Raw genomic sequence first — 20,516 nt, 5'->3', positions numbered from 1 at the left:
CTGGTCCGACTTCACTGAAAATGCATGGGGCTAGCAGATGCCTATTCCTGCTATGGAGTCGGCCCACTACTCCCAACCTTGTCCCATGCCATAAAAAAATCCCAGGAATGGGGGCAGTAATCCTAGAATTAGGTCCCACCTGCCATTTTTCCAGAGTCCTTCCAAAAATGGCAAGCAGTATCACGGTTTGGGAAAAATCCATTCCTCCATTTCTAACAGAGCACGGATAGGGAATATGTCCGATACAAAAGTATCTTGAGTGATCGGTGAACATAAATTCAAATCCCAAAGTTACTTCTGAGAATTTAAATTCAGATTTGAAATAAGCCATGAATTAAAAACTGGGATCAATAAAAGTGTGACTATGCGGGGGAAGCGAGAGTTACTGCAAGGTAAGTAACAGTAGCGTGGGGAGAGAGAGAGACAGATCGCTGGAGGAAAGAAAAATTCTAAAGTGAAGGGACGGCAAGACGCAAGGAGCAGCAGCAGCGAGGGAAAAGGCGGTGTCACGAGACGAGACGGAGGTTCAGGCAAGCCTGGAAGGGGAAAGGATGGCGGACCAACCAGCGGAGCGGGAACAAGACGCAGCGACCAGCACCCCCCCCCCCCCCCCCAAAGGAGACGTTCAGGTCGGAGCTCCACACAATGATGAAGGAAGCGCTGGCGGAGACAACGCACAAAATGCAGCAGACCATCAAAGGCCTGGGAAAAAAAGTGGAGACGCAGGAGAGAACGATTCCGGAGTTGTAGAGGGCTGTTTCAGACCAGACGATGGGGGCGGGATTCTCCCCTACCCGGCGGGATGGGGGTTCTCAGCGTAGCGGAGTGGCGCCAACCACTCCGGCGTCGGGCCTCCCCAAAGGTCTCCGCACCTTTAGGGGCCAAGCCTTCACATTGAGGGTCTAGGCCTGTGCCGGAGCCGTTGGCACCACACCGACTGGCGCCCAAACCGGCTCCAGCGGCCTTTGAAGCCCGCTGCCCGGCGCCGGTCGAAAGGCCTTCGCCGGTTCACGCATGCGCCGGTGCGCCAGCTGCCGCTAACGTCACCACCGGCGCATGCGCGCTTGGGGATTCTCTTCCGCCTCCGCCATGGTGGAGGCTGTGGCGGCGGCGGAAGAAAAAGAGTGCCCCCACAGCACTGGCCCGCCCGCCGATCGGTGGGCCCCAATCGCGGGCCTGGCCACCGTGGGGGCACCCCCCGGGGTCCGATCGCCCCGCGCCCCCCCAGGACCCCACTCGTGCCGCCGATCCCGCCGCCACCAGAGGTGGTTCAAACCACGGCGGAGGGAGAGGCCTCCCAGCGGCGGGACTTTCGCCCAGGGTGATAGCCCTGGAAGCCGAAGTGAAAAGGTTTGTAACGTCTCAGGGGAGCCCAGGAGGGAAAGTAGGTCCAGATGGCAGAACATTAAAATAGTGGGTCTGCCAGAGGGGATAGAGGGCAGAGACCCAACAGGCTACATCGCACAAATTCTGGGCAAGCTAGTGGGAAGGGAGGAATTTCCGAACTCCCCAGAAATAGACATGACGCACAGGTCACTCCGACCCAAGTCCAAAGCCGGGGAGCAGCCCAGAGCGATTATCGCAAGGCTGCACCGGTTCCAAGAACGGGAGAAAATCCTAATGTGGGCCCGGCAAATGAGATCGAGCACGTGGGAGGGGAAGAATATAAAGGTATATCAGGACATTGGGATGGACCGAGCCAAAAGAAGAGCCAAATTCAACAAGGCAAAAGCAGCACTCTATAAAAGCAAGGTGAAATTTGGGGTGCTATTCCCGGCCAAAATCTGGGTAACATTTGAGGGGAGAGAGCTGTATTTTAACACCCCAGCAGCGGCTGATGGGTTTGTTAGACAGAACAAACTAGGGGAGGAGCAGCCGTAACCACGACGAAAGCCATGAGGACAAAAAAGAAAGGGAAAATCGGAACAAAGAGCGGAGGACAGACTGCGAACAAGGACAACAAGATCATGAACTGTGCACGTGTTTTATGTTTTGCGCAGGACTGTGCTGCCTCGTTTCCGGGCTTCTCTCCTCTCTCAATGCAATGGGGCGGGGGGGGCAGTGGAGCGAGGGAAATGAGGGCAAGAAAAGCAGACAGCAGGGCGGGACAAGGGCCAGCAGGAGGAAGGTTAGACGAGGCCAGAGCTGGTGAATAATGTGAGGAGAGCCACTGTGCGAGCGAGGAGGGCCAGCAAGGGAGGGCAGGAAGGAAAGAGGGCCACGGTGTGCTCCTCAGGGGAGAGGAAGTGCCTGGCACAAGGAGGGGGGGGGGGGTTAGAACACCGGGGGGGGACACAGACAAAGGGACGGGGGGGGGGGGGGGGGGGGGGGGGGGGGGGGGGAGCGCAGAACAAAAGGCAGGCAAAGAGAAGGGTGAGATAGAGAAGCAATACAGACACAGGCCTGGGCGGGCATGGAGCAGGGCGAGGAACCAAGGTGACGCTGCAAGCAGCCACTCGGGAGGGCATCAGGAGACCTCAAGAGGGCAGGGGCGTACCCAAGTGGCGTACACATAGCTGGTGTCCATGTTGTGTGCCCCTGGACAAAGGGAAACCCCGGAGCGCGGGGGCCCAATCCCATGGTGAGAGTGGCAGCCCTGGCCATTTTGGACGGCCCCCGAACAAAGGGAAACGCCGAAGGGCAGGGGCATGTCCACCAGGTAAGTATGGGTGTTCCCGCAGGACCAGGGGGTCAGAAACCCCTCACCAGGATTTTTACCTGGAATGTAAGGGGGCTCAATGGCCCAGTGAAAAGATCCAAAGTCTTCGCCCACCTAAGAAGCCTAAAAGTAGACAATCTGCCTACAAGAGACGCACCTAAGGGAGCGGGACCGACTGCTGGTAAGGCGAGGGCTAGGGGGGGTAGCAATATTAATTAGCAAGAGGACGAGATTTATGGAAACCAAGACAGTTACAGACCCAGGGGGACGGTGCATCATGGTCAGCAGTGTCCTGGAAGGTGCACCGGTCGTACTGGTAAATGTGTACGCTCCCAACTGGGACGACTCAGAATACATAAAGAAGACCATGGCAGAAATCCCCGACCTTGACACACAGCGACTGATTATGGGGGGCGACTTTAACTGCATGCTGGATCCTCTCACCGACTGATCAAATCCCAGAACGGGAAAAAAAAACGAGCATGGCTAGGGTGTTAGGAGCCTTCATGGAACAGATGGGGGCAGTGGACCCATGGAGGTTCCTGCACACGGGAGGAAAGGAGTTCTTGTCATATTGGCAGGTGCACAAGGTATACACCCGTATCGACTTCTTTGCAGGGGGGGGGAAAGAATCAGTGCTTCCAGGGATCACAGGAACGGAATACTCCGCGATCATTATCTCCGACCACGCTCCACACTATATGGATGTGAGGTTGGAGACAGGCCAGGCCCAGCGCCCCAAGTGGAGGCTGGGCACAGACCTCTTGGCCGACAAGCCCTTCTGCCAAAACATATCACGGGCCATAGGCAACTATGTTAGTATCAACCAAAATGGGGAGGTCTCACCCTCCACGGTTTGGGAGGCACTGAAGGCCTTGATTAGAGGACAGATCATAGCCTACAAGACAAGTAGAGATAGGGAAGAGAGGGTGGCCAGGCAACAGCTAGTGGACGGCATTCTGGAAGTCGATAGAAAATACTCCGAGGCCCGACCGTAGGGCTGTTGGCGAAGAGGAAAAAGCTGCAAATGGACTTTAACTTGCTAACCACTAGGAATGCAGTGTACCAACTCCACCAGACACGGGGGACATTCTATGAACACGGAGACAAGGCTGGCCACCTATTGGCTCACCAGCTGAGAAAGCAGGCAGCCACGAGGGAAATAGCACAGGTTAAGGATAGCAGGTGCAGACTGGTAACAGAGCCAAAGGAGGTCAATCGGGCATTTGAGACCTTCTACCGTGGTCTGTACACCTCCGAGTCCCCTCAATGGAGATGCGGGGATGAAACAGTTCCTAGACAGACTAGAACTACCAGTTGTGGGGGAAGACAGACTGGGGGAGCTGTAAGCACCAATATACCTGAGGAAATCATGGAGGGCATCAGCTCCATGCAGGCGGGGAAGGCACTGGGACCTGATGGGTTCCCAGCAGACTTCTACAAACAATTCGCACCAGTCCTGGCCCCACACCTAAGGGACATGTTCGCAGACTCACTGGCAAGGGCCCCCCCAACGCTAGCGCAGACCTCAATACCCAATCACTGATACCTAACAAAGACAAAATCTTGACGGAATGTGGATCTTACAGACCCATTTCACTGCTGAATGTGGATGCGAAAATACTCGCAAAGCGAGTGTCTGAACTAACACCATCAGCTCAGAATACTTTCAGCTGCAGAAAGGAACAAGACAGGGCTGCCCCCTGTCCCCACTCTTGTTCGCGCTAGCGATTGAACCACTGGCAACAGCCCTGCGGGACACAAAAAGCTGGAAGGGAATCTGGAGAGGAGACAGAGAGCACAGAGTCTCACTCTATGCAGATGACCTGCTCCTCTATGTCGCCAAGCCAAAGAAGGGACTGAAGCCAATACTGCAAATACTGAAAGAGTTTGGAACCTTCTCAGGCTACAAACTTAACCTGAGGCATTCCCAGTGAACCCAAAAGGGGGAGGGACAGAGCTGGAGGGGCTCCCGTTCAAAACGGCCCAGAACAAATTCCGCTATCTGGGGATCCAGATAGCCAGAGACTGGACACAGATCCACAAGTGGAACCTGACCAGCCTGGTGGAGGAAGAAAGAAAATACCTTCAACGGCGGGGCTCACTCCCACTCTCCCTGGCGGGGAGAGTGCAGACGATCAAGATGAACGTACTGCCAAGGTTTCTCTTCCTGTTTAGATCCATACCGATCTTCATCCCCTGGGGGGGGGGCTCCTGCGCAAGGCTAAGCCTAATGCAGCACTAAGTGGTGCACAGAGCGCACCTAACCAGAACCCGAATGAGCAAGTTCTCCCCGAGGTAGAGGACAAATGTGAGCGGTGCCAGAGGGGCCCGGACAATTACACCCACATGTTTTGGGCTTGCCACAAACCTGCTGTGTTCTGGATACCCTTCTCCGAGGTAATGTCCAAGGTTGTGGGGGTAATGGTGAAGCCATGCCCGATAGTGGCAACCTTCGGGGTATCGGAGCAGCCAGAGCTACACATGGGGAAGGGGGACAACGCCCTTGCTTTCACTTCCCTAATTGCACTCCGGAGAATCCTGCTCGGCTGGTGATCGGCAGCACCACCCAAGACTGCAGACTGGCTCGCTGACCTCTCGGAATTTCTCCACCTGGAGAAGATTAAGTACGCCATCCGAGGGTTGGAGTAAGGCTTCCTGGACACTTGGGGGCAGTTTGTCGACCTGTTCGAGGCCAGAAACGAGGAGTAAGCTAAGAATAAAAAAAGTGACTATGAAGCTGCTGAATTGTCATCGAAAACACAACAAACTGCCCCCAAGTGTCCAGGAAGCCTTACTCCAACCCTCGGATGGCGTACTTAATCTTCTCCAGGTGGAGAAATTCCGAGAGGTCAGCGAGCCAGTCTGCAGTCTTGGGTGGTACTGCCGATCACCAGCCGAACAGGATTCTCCGGAGTGCAATTAGGGAAGTGAAAGCAAGGGCTTAAATGGTCTGGCCTACACATGACACTTGCCTTACTTGTGAAGTCACTGTGCAAGCCCATCACCACCTTCTTAAGGCAAACAAGTTTTGGAAATATACTATTAGCCTTGTCAGCATTGTCCACATCAGCCTGGTACGGTGATTTGAGTCAAGGCCAGCAGTGCACAGGTGTTGGTGAAAGCCAAAAAGGATGGCTTTGGATTAACCAATGAGTTGACTCATCCAGGATTTGATGTCTGCCTGGTAGTCAAAAATTGTAGCAACCACTTTGAAGTTGATGGCATACAGTTGGGTGTGGAGGCCAGGTTAAAGCGACTCAAACGGTGAGTGGCGAGAGAGATGAGCATGTGGTCAGGCAACATGTCCCAAACCCTCAAAGAGAAAGAGCATATTGGAGTTGGGATGATAATTAGAGAATATAAAAGGATTAAGGGGATTAGTTTTAGAACATAGAACATAGAACAGTTCAGCACAGAACAGGCCCTTCGGCCCTCGATGTTGTGCCGAGCAATGATCACCCTACTCAAACCCACGTATCCGTCCTGTACCTGTAACCCAACAACCCCCCCTTAACCTTACATTTTAGGACACTACGGGCAATTTAGCATGGCCAATCCACCTAACCCGCACATCTTTGGACTGTGGGAGGAAACCGGAGCACCCGGAGGAAACCCACGCACACACGGGGAGGACGTGCAGACTCCGCACAGACAGTGACCCAGCCGGGAATCGAACCTGGGACCCTGGAGCTGTGAAGCATTTATGCTAATCACCATGCTACCGTGCTGCCCAGTTTTAACGAGGTGACAGTACAATGCCAGTAATAGGGAGAGATGGATACAATCAGCGAACCTAGGGCCAATCAGTGGACAGTTAGAAGGTGGGCTGAGGGAACAAATTATCTGATTAGAGAAAATAAGTTTCATCAGAGCTCGGAGGATCTGTATATTACTTATACTGTATAATCTGTATATATAATTTTTTCTTGCACTATGGGCTTTAGAGATGCTCCTACTGCTGATATTAGGATGACAGGCCTACCCAATCTCTGGTTTTGAACAGAGCTAATATATTGATAGCCATCCAGTCCTCGTATGTACCTTTCCATATCTAAGAATGTTTGAAATATTGTGGTCAGGGCCCCCAGCTATTGGCCGTTCAACTTTGTTCAGATTATTGATTATTGCAGATTCCTGCCATCAACGTCTGGGGCCTTTACTACTTTGAGCTCTGGTGGTTTTTAAATCAGTATTATTTCCTTCATCTACACTCATTTTGCATATTAAGGATATGATCAAACTAGAAATGGGAGAGATACGCCCTCAAACGGCCTCACATGTGGGTAGAAACCATTCGGCAGCCAACTCTGAAAAGCAGAAGAAAGTGCAGAGACATAGGAACAGGAATTGTTCATTCAGTCCATTAGGCCTGTTCTATAATTCAGTGCGATCATGGTTGAGCTGCACTCTGACTCTATCTTCCTTGGCAAGAAAATTAATCTATCAATCCCAGATTTAAAATTAATCAATAATTTATAATCATTTACTGATATTTGTGGAAGTGTGTTGCACACTTTTACCACTCTGATTTTTCTGTTCTGCCTCTAGGCCTAGCTTCCTCCACCGGTGAAAATAGTTTCCATCCACCCCATCAATTCCTTTTAAAATTCTGTCCGTGTGGAGTTTGCACGTTCTCCCAGTGTCTGCGTGGGTTTCGCCCCCACAACCCAAAAATGTGCAGAGTAGGTGGATTGGCCACGCTAAATTGCCCTTTAATTAGAAAAAAAAATAATTGGCTAATCTAAATTTTTTTTTTTTAATTCCTTTTAAAATTCCCCAAATCTCAATAAGATCACCTTTTTAACCCTTCTGTTTTCCAAGGAAGGTGAGCCTAGTTTTTATAATCTCTTTCATAATTTAATCCTAGTTCCCCGATAACATTTCTGTACTGCAATCGTTCCAAGGCCTATATGTCCTTACTCAGGTTCCAATTCTCTTTCTGCACCCAGTGATGCACTAAGGCAGACTTTCACCCGTTTGCATCGCGAGTAACTCTCAGAACCGGTCGCTGGTCTGTCGCCAGGAGTTTATAGCTTGAGGGGTACCACTCCACATCAAATGTGGTTAACCAGGAGTCTCTTCCTGCTCTTACCGCCAGCCACTGGAGCCTTTGGAAGGATTTGCAGGTTGACACACTCAACTTGGTATAACCGCTCTATGAATGTACCTTCAACAGCCATCAAGTCCTGGGGTAGGTCTCAAACCTACCTGGGGCAGGGAGACTACCCGCTGCACCACAAGACCTGCCTGAGATGCAGTGCCCAAAAACTGTATACTGCATTCCAAATGTGGGTTCAACCAGGAATTTGTCGGACTTTAGCACAGCTTCATCCCCTTTATATTCTTGTCCTCCAAATATAAATTTACAGTCTATAATCTTTTTTCAATTGGTTTTATGCCTGACCACGGCATCGTATCGATCTTTCAATCTCTTCAGATATCCACCGTCCCTATTTTTACACCGCTTAAAAAAAAATTCTGATCTCTCCATTTGGCCCAAAATGGATGATCTCGCACACACCTGGATTGAAGTCCATCTGCCACAGTTTTGCCCGCTTATTTATTCCATCAATATCTCTGTAATGTTACAATCCCAGCTACAGTACTCTTACTTTACATGGTGTAAGTTAAGCAAGTTCCAGATGACCATAGACTGCTTTCCCCTTTGAGGGAGAGAGCTGACTGGTGGCAGTTTAACCTGAGGATCACCACAGTTCAGGCGAGGGGCAAGGTTGGGGCAGCATGGTAGCATGGTGGTTAGCATCAATGCTTCACAGCTCCAGGGTCCCAGGTTCGATTCCCGGCTGGGTCACTGTCTGTGTGGAGTCTGCACGTCCTCCCCGTGTGTGCGTGGGTTTCCTCCGGGTGCTCCGGTTTCCTCCCACAGTCCAAAGATGTGCAGGTTAGGTGGATTGGCCATGCTAAATTGCCCATAGTGTCCTAATAGTAAGGTTAAGGGGGAAGAGTTGTTGGGTTACGGGTATAGGGTGGATACGTGGATTTGAGTAGGGTGATCATTGCTCGGCACAACATCGAGGGCCGAAGGGCCTGTTCTGTGCTGTACTGTTCTATGTCTATGTTGAGAAGGCGGGGCCTTCATGAATAACTTTAGCCGGTCGGAGAATCGAACCCCCGCTGTTGGCCTCTGCATCACGAACCAGCTGTCCAGCCAACTGAGCGTACCTTTGAGTCGCCAACAAAATTGGAACAATGGTTCTCCACTGTGTTCCGTAAAGTTTGTGAATAGCGGAGATCCCAACACAGATCGCTGTACACAACGGTCACTTCCTCCCAATTAAAGTACAAATATTTTATTCCAATCTTTCATATGAAGTAGGCGTCACTGGCAACACCGGCATTTACTGCCCATCCCTAATTGCCCTCGAAATGGTGGCAGTGAGCCAACTACTACTGCATGGCAACTTCAGAGGGCAGTTAAGAATCAACCACACTGCTATGGGGTTGGTGTCACATTTAGGCCACACATGAACCAGATACGTTTTTGTGGCAATCGCGAAAGCTTCATGGTCACCATTACTGAGACTAGCTTTCAATTCCAGATGTACCGATTTAATTGGATTGAATTGAATTCAAATTCCATCAGTTGCTTTGGTGGGATTAGAACATAGAACATAGAACAATACAGCGCAGTACAGGCCCTTCGGCCCTCGATGTTGCACCGACATGGAAAAAAAAACTAAAGGCCATCTAACCTACACTATGCCCTTATCATCCATATGCTTATCCAATAAACTTTTAAATGCCCTCAATGTTGGCGAGTTCACTACTGTTGCAGGTAGGGCATTCCACGGCCTCACCACTCTTTGCGTAAAAAACCCACCTCTGACCTCTCTCCTATATCTATTACCCCTCAATTTAAGGCTATGTCCCCTCGAGCTAGCCACCTCCATCCGCGGGAGAAGGCTCTCCCTGTCCACCCTATCTAACCCTCTGATCATTTTGTATGCTTCTATTAGGTCAATTAGAACCCAGCTCCCTACAGCATTGGCCTGGGCCCCTGGCTTACCGGCGCAGTGACAATGTCACTACACCATCATCTCCCCCATTATCCATCCTCTCCGTCTTTCCACTGCCTAACCAGCTAAAAGTTTATTTTAGACCCTGACTGATTGCCCAGGAGTGCAAGTCCATATTCACTTGTCTATTCTAGTTACATTCTGAAAAAAATACCACTAGGTTTGTTAGCCATGTTGTCCCACTTACAAACCCATGTTGGCTCTCTTGAATCATGCTCAAATTTTTAAGTGCTCAGCCACTTTGTCACTAATTAATTCCAATACTTCCTCCACAACATGCATTAGAGAACAATCTATGACCCCCACACACAGTACAGCATGGAAAACTCTTAATTTCTTCAAAATTGGACTTAAGAATTTTTGAAGAGGTCTTTTTTAAAATAAATTTAGAGTACCCAATTCATTTTTTCCAATTAAGGGACAATTTTAGCGTGGCCAATCTACCTACATTCCACACCTTCGGGTTGTGGGTACGAAACCCACGCAAACACGGGAGAATGTGCAAACTTCATACGGACAGTGACCCAGATTTGGGATCAAACCTTGGACAAAGAACAAAGAAACAGCACAGGAACAGGCCCTTCGGCCCTCCAAGCCCATGCCGACCATGCTGCCCATCTAAACTAAAATCTTCTACACTTCCTAGTCCGTATCCCTCTATTCCCATCCTATTCATGTATTTGTCGAGATGCCCCTTAAATGTCACCAACGTCCCTGCTTCCACCACCATCTCCGGCAGTGAGTTCCAGGCACCCACTACCCTATGTGTAAAAAAACACTTGCCTCGGACATCTCCTCTAAACCTTGCCCCTCGCACCTTAAACCTATGCCCCCTAGTAATTGACCTGTCTACCCTGGGGAAAAGCCTCTGACGATCCACTCTGTCTATGCCCCTCATAATTTTGTAGACCTCTATCAGGTCACCCCTCAACCTCCGTCGTTCCAGTGAGAACAAACAGAGTTTATGCAACTGCTCCTCATAGCTAATGCCCTCCATACCAGGCAACATCCTGGTGAATCTCTTCTGCACCCTCGCTAAAGCCTCCACATCCTTCTGGTAGTGTGGCGACCAGAACTGAACACTATACTCCAAGTGTGGCCTAACTAAGATTATTTCCAGCTGCAATGTGACTTGCCAATTCTTATACTCAATGCCCCAGCCAATGAAGGCAAGCATGCCGTATGCCTTCTTGACTACCTTCTCCACCTGTGTTGCCCCTTTCAGTGACCTGTGGACATGTACACCTAGATCTCTCTGACTTTCAATACTCTTGAGGGTTCTACCATTCACTGTATATTCCCTACCTGCATTAGCCCTTCCAAAATGCATTACCTCACATTTGTCCGGATTAAACTCCATCTGCCATCTCTCCGCCCAAGTTTCCAAACTAAATCCTCCGATCTAAATCCTGCTGTATCCTCTGACAGTCCGCATCGCTATCCGCAATTCGACCTACCTTTGTGTCATCTGCAAACTTACTAATCAGACCAGTTACATTTTCCTCCAAATCATTTATATATATACGAAGAACAGCAAAGGTCCCAGCACTGATTCCTTTGGAACACCACTAGTCACAGCCCTCCAATTAGAAAAGCACCCTTCCAGGGCAGCACGGTAGCATAGTGGTTAGCACAATTGCTTCACAGCTCCAGGGTCCCAGGTTCGAATCCCGGCTTGGGTCACTGTCTGTGCGGAGTTTACACGTTCTCCGTGTGTGTGTGGGTTTCCTCCGGGTGCTCCGGTTTCCTTCCACAGTCCAAAGATGTGCAGGTTAGGTGGATTGGCTATTCTAAATTGCCCTTAGTGTCAAAAATTGCCCTTAGTGTTGGGTGGGGTTACTGGGTTATGGGGATTGGGTGGAGGTGTGGGCTTGGGTAGGGTGCTCTTTCCAAGAGCCAGTGTAGACTCGATGGGCCGAATGACCTCCTTCTGCACTGTAAATTCTATGAAATTCATTGCTACTCTCTGCCTTCCATGACCTAGCCAGTTCTGTATCTACCTTGCCAGCTCACCCTTGATCCTGTGTGACTTCACCTTTTGTACCATTCTACCATGAGGGACCTTGTAAAAGGCCTTACTGAAGTCCATATAGACAACATCCACTGACCTACCTGCATCAATCATCTTTGTGACCTCTTCGAAAAACTCCACCAAGTTAGTGAGACAAGACCTCCCCTTCACAAAACCATGCTGCCTCTCACTAATACGTCCATTTGCTTCCAAATGGGAGTAGATCCTGTCTTGAAGAATTCTCTCCAGTAATTTCCCTACCACTGACGCAAGGCTCACCGGCCTGTAGTTCCCTGGATTATCCTTGCTACCCTTCTTAAACGAAGGAACAACATTGGCTATTCTCCAGTCCTCCGCGACATCACCTGAAGACAGTGAGGATCCAAAGAATTCTGTCAAGGCCTCAGCAATTTCCTCTCTAGCTCCCTTCAGTATTCTGGGGTAGATCCCATCAGGCCCTGGGGACTTATCTACCTTAATTTTTTTCAAGACGCCCAACACCTCGTCTTTTTTGATTTCAATGTGACCCAGGATATCTACGCACCCTTCTCCAGACTCAACATCCACCAATTCCTTCTCTTTGGTGAATACTGGTGCAAAGTATTCATTTAGTACCTCGCCGATTTCCTCTGGCTCTTGCCTATCCTTCAGTGGGCCAACCCTTTCCCTGACTACCCTCTTGCTTTTTATGTACGTGTAAAAAGCCTTGGGATTTTCCTTAACCCTATTTGCCAATGACTTTTCGTGACCTCTTCTAGCCCTCCTGACTCCTTGCTTAAGTTCCTTCCTCGGCGCCGTGAGGCAGCAGGGCTAACCCACTGCGCCACCGTGCTGCCCATTTGAAAAGGACTTTTAAGAGTTTGCATCAATCATAGCTGGATAAATTGTAATTTTCTTGGATAATAAGAAATATTGGTCTGTGTGACCTTGCGACCCTTGACCTGAAGCAGTAACAAAAGAAGGAAGTTAAGAAAGAAACCATGTGGACCATACATGCAAAGGAAGGCCACATGTAGAGGAACTGGAAGGTGAAGGAGATCAGCATACAGATGCAGATGGAAAGAGACAGCAAACAGACGCTGAGACGCTATGTGGCGAAGAAACAAATCATTCTCAGGAAGTCAGTTTTTCTGTTTGGGGAAAAAAAGGAGACAGGAACTCTTGGAGGTACTGTGCGAGCTGGTTAAAAAAGGCCTAAAACCTGGCAAGCTGTGAGAGTAGCTCAAAGACGCTAAAGAACTGGGTGTTATCCCAGAAGCGGCCAAACCATGTGCTGCAGGGTATTGGTTGGTCAGTTGAAGATGAACTCAGAAAAGCTACATCATCAGGACTGTTGTGACATGAGGAAGAGAGGGTTTATAGAAGCGTGCTTTGCTGATGATAATAGTACTCAAAGCTTGAAGCCGTTGTCAGATAGGACTCCTGACCTTCTGTACATGAATAAAAACCATCTTGATTTGGGGGGGTGGGGGGGTTTGTCATATGCGTTGTTACGGGGGCCGGGGGGTGTTTATTATTATTGTTATTGTTCTTAGTGTTTTGTTGATATATATTTTTCAAAAAATTCGAATAAAAATTATTTTTAAAAAAAATAAAAAGCATCTTGAGGAACTGTGTTGCTAAGCAGTGCCATATTTGTGCAAGGAGTTATGCAAATGCTCATGGTTATGCAAGACATATCTTTGTTGCATTGAATATTGAACATGAAATGTACCTTTTTATTTGAAATATCATTTGCTTGTTAATTTGTGTGTAAAACATGGAATCTTGTTAGTAATTCCTTAATTTGGGGGTCCTTCAGTAAATTTGGTTATTTCCTCAGCTACTTTCTTTAAAATCCTGTGGTGAAAACCATCAGGTCCAGCAATTTGTCAGTCTTTCGGATCTATTTCTATGAATGTTGCTTCGTCATTTACATTCATTTTAACAAGTTCCAGTCTTTATTAGTTTCATTATTCATTATTAGTTTTCCTGGAATGTTAGGTCCATATATTGTCCTCTTCATTGAAAACTGAGACAAAGTAATTATCCATCAAGTCTGCCATTTCCTTATTTTCAGCTGCATTATTATCCACACCGCTTTTGAAAGGGCTTACATCTTGATAGTGCAAGAAACTGACAGCGCCCAACTGCAAAACATTTCAAACTTGTTTTTTTAGAAAAGGTATTTTTGATGGCCTGTTATTTTAGTGGTCCTCTTTCTTCATGAATTGTTTATTTGCACAGAGTAACTATGGCACAATTTATTTGCCCAGGAAGTTAATAATTACACACAAGGGGAAAGTTACACCAATCATATTTTTAAATAAATTGAAAACAGCAAGTCGCTTAGAAATCTTTACTCGAGTCTAACTTAAGGGGTCAAAAGTGAGCGGTTTGAGTACTTGAACCTTGTGGGTACAACTTCCAGTTCCTTCTCAACTTATACCAGAGGGAACTAAAAGTCTGTGCGGACAGAAAACATCCATCAAGTTTGATCAAGATACCAGCAAAACGTTTCCACGTTATTGCAATGGCAACGTAAGTGTTTGATTCCAAAGATGTTTTACCAGGCCCAACAAAAGGAGGACTGCCAGTGTCCCTGTTTAAGAAAGAAACCAGGAGGAAATTGCCCAACAAGGTTAAAAAAAAAGTTATTGAGGCAATATATGTCTGAAAGAGACATGTCACACACACAGACACACACAGACAGGCGGATAGATACACACACAGATAGAACAAATGTTCACAAAAGGGCCAGGGTCTTTTGGAGGAGAGGGCAAACTATCATTGAAAGCAAGAGTTCTTTTTCTGATTCTAAATAACAAACTGCAAGTATTTTAATCTCAATTGGGCTGACGCAAAATGCCCGAGGTATGGTCCCATGGTTTGTGGCTTGATCAGAATCACCCAACTGAAGCACCCTCTTAAACCTATCATTGCCCAAAATTCTAGTGCAAAATCAAAAGCACACACAGCAGAAACATTATTCGTTCCACTTCCATTTGAGAAAGAAACTAAACAGAACTAGCTTTTCAGCAGAAATTGACTGTGACACTAGAGAACAGATAAATTACTATTTATATCCATCTTCTATGTTACTTTCATTTCTAATCCCCAGTCATTACAAATTTAACACAGTGCATTGCAAGCTTTAAAAATGTACAAGCTGTCTGTTCCTTTTGTGACACTCGGTGCTACATGTACTGTGTTACTGCAGCAGGACCTACCACACCCTTTCTTTCAATACATTCAAAGGTGGTGTTGTCTTTCTGGTGAAAATGAAGCATGCCTATTAAATAACGACACCAGGAAATCCTGTCGCAAACCCAGTAGCCTTCTTGCCAAGTCCAAACAAAATGTGATAGAGATAAGACATGTCTTCACCAATCCAGCCGCACTCCCCAGTGTTCTACACGGAGCAGTTCTTTCTCGCAGTCACTTACAATTTCATGTCCAGTCAACGAAGGCCCATTTGATTTCTTGTCCCACCACAGAAATTCAAGTGGCTGCCACAGGCATGAAGCTTTCGACTGCAGCAGTTAGAAAAGGAAGTAAGACTTACATCACTGTACTGCTCAAAGGAAGCTGTTCAACTAAATGGAGCACGGGAGTGTTGTATCTAAAGCAACGGCGGGGGGGGGGAGGCGAGAACAAAATTCTCAATTTCAACCCACAGATGAATCAAGACAGGTCGAATTTCTATGAGATCAAAAATAAAATATTTTGGCACCTTGCACAAATAGGCAAGTAAACTGATTAACTGAACATTTCCTCCATGTGCATGCTGATTGACTGCAGGTTCAGCACGTGTTCTAATTGCACATTCCGCTAAGTTTGCAGTTTTGAAATCTATGGTTTCTCACCTTGAAAGATCATTCCTGTTGGATAACATTTAATTTTAATCCAGCACAACACAAATTGCAAATACAGTGACAACATTCATAGTTTGCCAAGAATTAAGTGGTGCAAACAGTACACTGCAAACTAGTCTTGACAATCCTAAACGTGTCCCGTTTCCCCATGGTTTAATGGATTCGGTTGCTGGAATTCACATAAAGGACAATGACCACTAATCAACTGCCAATGCTTCAAAGCCTTTTTCAAATGTCTCGTTGTATTGTGAGTTTATTGAGGGAAGCGATGACAGCGTCAGCATCAAATACAACCAGATATTCAATTAAAACTTCTCCAATTTTGCCCCAATGAGTGCCTCAAATTCAGAAGAGGAGCCACCAAGAGGTGCTGGGGTGGCAGTTTCATTTCCTTAAACTGTGTCTCTGACTGAAGCTGCCAAGGTCAGAAATACTGGCAGCAAACCAAGTTCCCCAGCCCACTAACACCCAGGCATGTGCACACGCAAAATATAGCTACAAGGCAAGCCAAGGCCTGACTGGCATATAATTAGTTAAAGCGAGCAGAGCACTGCTTCTGCAATTGCATTAATAACTTTATTGAATAAATTGAAGTAATAATTTCTGATTATTGTACTAATAACCAATGTATGCAGCATCATAACTAATAACAAACCAACTTAAAGCCAATGCAACCAACACAAGAAATAATGTTTATACTTCTGTCTGTTCCCACATCATTCGAGGTTTTACGTAGCAAATGTTGTCCCCTTGTTCAAGAAGGGGAGTAGACAACCCTGGTAATTATAGACCTGTGAGTCTTACTTCGGTTGTGGGTAAAATGTTGGAAAAGGTTATAAGAGATAGGGTTTATAATCATCTTGAAAAGAACAAGTTGATTAGCGATAGTCAACACGGTTTTGTGAAGGGTAGGTCATGCCTCACAAACCTTATTGAGTTTTTTGAGAAGGTGACCAAACAGGTGGATGAGGGTAAAGCGGTTGATGTGGTGTATATGGATTTCAGTAAGGCGTTTGATAAGGTTCCCCACGGTAGGCTATTGCAGAAAATAAGGAAGTATGGGATTGAAGGTGATTTAGCGGTTTGGATCAGTAATTGGCTAGCTGAAAGAAGACAGAGGGTGGTGGTTGATGGCAAATGTTCATCCTGGAGTTCAGTTACTAGTGGTGTACCGCAAGGATCTGTTTTGGGGCCAAAAACTGCTGTTTGTCATTTTTATAAATGACCTGGAAGAGGGTGTAGAAGGATGGGTTAGTAAATTTGCAGATGACACGAAGGTTGGTGGAGTTGTGGATAGTGCTGAAGGATGTTATAGGATACAGAGGGACATAGTTAAGCTGCAGAGCTGGGCTGAGAGGTGGCAGATGGAGTTTAATGCGGAAAAGTGTGAGGTGGTTCACTTTGGAAGGAGTAACAGGAATGCAGAGTACTGGGCTAATGGCAAGATTCTTGGTAGTGTAGATGAACAGAGCGATCTCGGCATCCAGGTACATAAATCCCTGAAAGTTGCCACCCAGGTTAATAGGGCTGTTAAGAAGGCATATGGTGTGCTAGCCTTTATCAGCAGGGGGATTGAGTTTCGGAGCCACAAGGTCATGCTGCAGCTGTACATAACTCTGGTGCGGCCGCACCTGGAGTACTGCGTGCAGTTCTGGTCACCACATTATAGGAAGGATGTGGAAGCTTTGGAAAAGGTTCAGAGGAGATTTACTAGGATGTTGCCTGGTATGGAGGGAAGGTCTTACGAGGAAAGGCTCAGGGACTTGAGGTTGTTTTCGTTAGAGATGAGAAGGCTGAGAGGTGACTTAATAGAGACATATAAGATAGTCAGAGGGTTAGATAGGGTGGACAGTGAGAGTCTTTTTCCTCGGATGGTGATGACCAACACGAGGGGACATAGCTTTAAATTGAGGGGTGATAGATATAGGACAGATGTCAGAGGCAGTTTCTTTACTCAGAGAGTAGTAGGGGTGTGGAACGCCCTGCCTGCAACAGTAGTAGACTCGCCAACTTTAAGGGCATTTAAGTGGTCACTGGATAGACATATGGATGAAAATGGAATACTGTAGGTCAGATAGGCTTCAGATGGTTTCACAGGTCGGCGCAACATCGAGGGCCAAAGGGCCCATACTGCGCTGTAGTGTTCTATGTTCTATACGTCCCCCAAGGACCCATAGCACACTGTTGATTCTTCTGAAAAATGGTTGCAAATCTGCCATCCTTATCTGGTCTGGCCTACATGTGATGCCCAGACCCCCAGCAATGTGGCTGACCCATAACTGCACTCCCCAAGTGGCCTAGCAACCCACCTAGCTAAGGGCAATTAGGGATGAGCGACGACTGCTGACCTTGGAGGCAACACCCATCGTAGAATTTACAGTGCAGAGGGAGGCCATTCAGCCCATCAAGTATACACTGGCCCCTGAAAGAGCACCCTACCTAGGCCCACACCTCCACCCTATCCCCGTAACTCAGCAAACATTTGAACACTACGGGCAATTTTAGCGTGACCAATCCACCTAACCCTCCCAGTCTTTGGACTGTGGGAGGAAACCGGAGCACCCGGAGGAAACCCAAGCGGACACGGGGAGAGAGTGCAAACTCCACACAGTCACCCAAGCCGGGAATTGAACCCGGGTCACTGGTGCTGTGAAGCAACAGTGCTAACAACTGTGCTAACGTACCGTCCAATGAAAAAGAAAAAATGTCGGTAATCGTTGTCGTGATATCAATTTCTTTATGCGAAAATAAATTTACTTCACTTTTTCACAATTATTTTTGTTGTTTTTTCAGGCATTTGAAGTTGAAATGTCAGGGAGCTGAAAAACAGTATGCTGCATGCAAACAATGTGCCTTGAGGAGCCAAAGTAAGAGACCAAGTGTTGACAGCAAGCAGAGGAAGGGAAATAATAATGAGATATAAAACCACAGCTCACATGGACAATGACTGGATGAGTTCAATGGCAAAAATAAACTTAGTAGTCAAGTCACCTCCTGTTTGTCTCCCTAGTAAGGTGCCATAAAAGAGGGCAGATGGCCAGTTGGAGAACTATCATAGCACCATGAGGTGTGTGCGCATCCTCCATACTGTTTATCAAGGGTGGCAGTAAGGACAAACATAACATACAAAATAGGAGATGGCGGCTATTTGGCCTCTTGATCCTACTCTGCCATTCATAACTGATCTAATTGGGCCCAATATCACTTTTCTAACTACCCTCTATTATCTTTGACACCCTTATTACTTAAGAATCTATCTACTTCTGCCTCAAAAATATTCAATGACCCTGTCTCTACAGCTCTCTGAGCAAGAGAGTTCTACAGACTTATGACCCTCACAGAAACCTGCATTTGCACAACTCTTTGAATGACCTCACTTCACAATCAATAAGTTACTTTTGCCATCATCGTTTTAATGTAGACAAATGAAGCAGTCAATCTGCCTACATAATTTCTGATTATTGTACTAATAACCAATGTATGCAGCATCATAACTAATAACAAACCAACTTAAAGCCAATGCAACCAACACAGGAAATAATGTTTATACTTCTGTCTGTTCCCACATCATTCGAGGTTTTACAAATAGCAGTGTTAAATCTGCTTTGTTGACGTGGTTTGAGGGATGAATGTTGGCCAGGGAACTAGAAGAACACCTCATTCTTCAGATGGGACAATGGAATCTTTTACAACCTCCCTTGAACTTGGTCTAATGTCTCATGCAAAAGAAGCACCTCCGACAATGCAGCGCTCCCTCGACTCGGCCGCGCTCCCTCGACTCGGCCGCGCTCCCTCGACTCGGCCGCGCTCCCTCGACTCGGCCGCGCTCCCTCGACTCGGCCGCGCTCCCTCGACTCGGCCGCGCTCCCTCAACAATGCATTAGTCTCGTTCCACTTGTGTGCTTGAAATGCCTTCTGGGATTTCATGCAACAAACTGACTCAGGTGCAATAGTGCTACCACAAATTCGAGGTGACTCTTATACACCGAAACTGCTAACAAATTGTGGGGGTGGGGTTTTGAGGTTTGATACAATTTTCATCTGTACTGGCCAGGCGACGTATAACTAAATGGCAGGAGAGAGTCAATACATCAACAGTCTGTTCTGCAAGCTTACATAGAACATGGGAACTTTCAGAAGCTAACAGAATGGTACATTTCAAAATATAAAGCACTTGGAACAACTCTGAAGCCTACTTAAGAGCAAGGCACTCCAGCTCTTCTGGTTAATTCATCTGGGAAAGTTTAGAAGTCCTCGTTGGTGTTCGCTCCAAATATTATCTGCAATCTTCACCTGTGAGTTCAAACTTGGGAATTCAACCTCCAGGCAACATAAATGGTAGCCCCCCTCCATTCCCAAACCATAGAGCAACAAAATAAAACTTCCTTTATATGGAATCTTTTATGATCCAAGTACATACCACAGCACTTTACAAACAACAAAGTACTTTTTGAAGTGCAGGCTTAGGAAAACAGCACAGCCAATTTACACACAGCTATGTCGCTCACGCACAGCCGTGTCGCTCACGCACAGCTATGTCACTCACATCAAGGATCCTGCAGACGAGGGCAGCACAGCGGCTAGCACTGCAGTCTCGCGGTGCCGAGGTCCCAGTTTCGATCCTGGCTCTGGGTCACTGTCCGTGTGGAGTTTGCACATTCTCCCCGTGTTTGCGCGGGTTTCACCCCCCCCCCCCCCCCGCCCCCCCCAACACAAAGTTGTGTAGGGTAGGTGGATTAACCACAGTAAATTGCCTCTTAATTGGAAAAAATTAATTGGGTTCACTAACTTTTTTAAAAGTTAGACTGCGGATTCGAGCATCATATTTTACGGCTTAGCTGTTAGCTAATGTTCTGGCATTGAGGTTGGAACCGTGTCTTGCGGAGGTGCTTGCGGAGGACCTTGACGGGATTTGTAACGGACCGAAGAGTGTCCAATGTGAGGCGACTGCT

At 47.4% G+C, this 20,516-nt stretch overlaps 1 protein-coding gene and 1 long non-coding RNA gene across 4 annotated transcripts in view; one reads left to right on the top strand and one right to left on the bottom strand.

Moving 5' to 3' along the window:
• Positions 1-20,516, bottom strand: part of elmo1 (engulfment and cell motility 1 (ced-12 homolog, C. elegans)) — a 330,714-nt gene that overhangs the window by 291,999 nt on the left and 18,199 nt on the right. For 2 of the 3 annotated variants that reach the window (XM_038796914.1, XM_038796916.1), the window contains exon 1: positions 15,136-15,289. The exons of the other annotated variant lie outside the window; for it this stretch is intronic. The gene's annotated coding sequence lies outside the window, so the exon portion shown is untranslated. Of the gene's footprint in view, positions 1-15,135; positions 15,290-20,516 lie in introns of those variants that run through there. 3 annotated transcript variants of the gene reach the window in all.
• On the top strand, positions 14,036-18,555 carry LOC119965914. The gene is made up of 2 exons (XR_005460634.1): positions 14,036-14,230; positions 18,358-18,555. It is a non-coding gene; the product is annotated as an uncharacterized LOC119965914 (long non-coding RNA).

This window comes from Scyliorhinus canicula, chromosome 5 (genome assembly GCF_902713615.1).
Source record: "Scyliorhinus canicula chromosome 5, sScyCan1.1, whole genome shotgun sequence".
NCBI lineage: Eukaryota > Metazoa > Chordata > Chondrichthyes > Carcharhiniformes > Scyliorhinidae > Scyliorhinus > Scyliorhinus canicula.
This window is presented reverse-complemented; position numbering and strand designations above follow the sequence as displayed.